The sequence below is a fragment of the Mus pahari genome, chromosome 10 (assembly GCF_900095145.1).
Source record: "Mus pahari chromosome 10, PAHARI_EIJ_v1.1, whole genome shotgun sequence".
NCBI lineage: Eukaryota > Metazoa > Chordata > Mammalia > Rodentia > Muridae > Mus > Mus pahari.
The window spans coordinates 65,416,350-65,418,186 of record NC_034599.1 but is presented as its reverse complement, the minus strand read 5'-3'; positions in this window follow the sequence as shown (position 1 = coordinate 65,418,186).

Genomic DNA, 1,837 nt, shown 5'->3' with positions numbered 1-1,837 from the left:
TTTTTTTTTTGTTTTTCGAGACAGAGTTTCTCTGTGTAGCCCTGGCTGTCCTGGAACTCACTCTGTAGTCCAGGCTGGCCTCGAGCTCAGAAAACTGCCTGCCTGCCTCTGTCTCCCCAGTGCTGAAATCAAAGGCGGGCGTCACTTAGTTCTGTGGTATCTCCAGTACTCAAGTCTGACAATCAGTATCCAGATTATGCCTTTTTATTTTTAAGACAGGGTCTCACTATTGAGGTTACCTTTCCTTAAGCCAAGGTTGGAGATGTGGTTCAGTGGTACTATGCATAAGGCCCTCAGTTTGATCCCAAGGGCCTCAAAAGAAAACAAGCAAACAAATGAAGAAAGTTTTGGTATAGAGAATTTTGTTGTAGAGGGCTAGCCTGTGCAAATAGGAGGCATTAGCTATATACTGTGTTTCTGCTTAATAGATGTTCATCCCCTTTGAGTTAGGACAATATCTGATGTTATTAGTAAGTGGGAAGGGATCACCCCATCTGTATTTTAGCATGTGTGTATTTCTGAGATGTATAGCTAGAACTCCAGGCTATTTAATACCAGGTCTGAGTTGATTTCAGAATCAATACACATAAATATTGAGCTGTTCTGATCTTTTTGTTTTGTTTTGTTGTTGTTTGTTTTTTCAAGACAGTTTTCTCTGTGTAGTCCAGGGTGTCCTGGAACTCACTCTGTAGAGCAGACTGGCCTAGATCTCAGAAGTTCACCTGCCTCTGCTTCCCAAGTACTGGGATTAAAGGCATGTACCACCACTGCCCAGCCTGATCTTTATATTAATAACATGTATGATTTGTTGTGAAAAACACAACAGACCACCTTGGCAATCTATTAATTTAGCTCAGATAAGAAAAAAATATTACTTTAACATAGAATCAATAGTAAAACATATTGGGCTTTTCATATTTGTGTACAGTAATTCTGGAAGTTGATGTAGTTAATACAAACTATAGTGCTTTATTTCAAGTGTTCAAAAGTCATATGTGGCAAGTGTCTTCACCTTCTCATTAAAGAATACAGGTCAAAAGATTTAGGGAGAAAAGAAAAGCGGGACAGACATAGAGGTTTGAGACATCATGAGTCAGTAACAAGTCCTACCCGGGCAGTGGTGGCACACATCTTTAATCTCAGCACTTGAGAGGCAGAGGCAGAGGCAGGCAGATTTCTGAGTTCAAGGCCATCCTGGTCTACAAAGTGAGTTCAGGACGGCCCGGGCCCTTCAGAGAAACCCTGTCTAGGAAAAAAAAAACAAACAAACAAAAAACAAAAAACAAAAAAACAAACCAAACTAAACCAAACAAAAACCCAAGTCCTGGGCTTCGATAGTCCCGATAGAAATCTACTTGTAGAGGGCAGCAATTAGGGAGGTTGAGGAAATCCAAAGTCTTCCATTTCCTCTTCGTTTATAATTTTAAAATACTCCCAGTACTTGGGAGGCAGAGGCAGGTGGATCTCTTGAGTTTGAGTTCAGCCTGGTCTCCGGAGTGAGTTCTAGGACAGCAAGAGCTATACAGAGAAACCCTGTCTCGAAAAAAACAAAACCAAAACAAACCAAAAAAATCACCTTCACTAAATGTGGAGAACATGAGTGAATTATTATCAAGGAGCTGATGTATAAGGAGGGTATTAGTGCTTGTTAAATACTTTAAGTCGTCATATTTGGCCTCACAAGATCATTTTGAAGCATATAAGGCTATCATGGTTTATAGTGGAGGAAACTGAGATTTATAAAGGTGTTAATAAGTCAGCTTGGGCGCCCTCACTCTGCTTTCTGACCGGAAGTCTGATTGCAGAGCCCAAGCTCTGTCCTTACAATCCTTCTAGG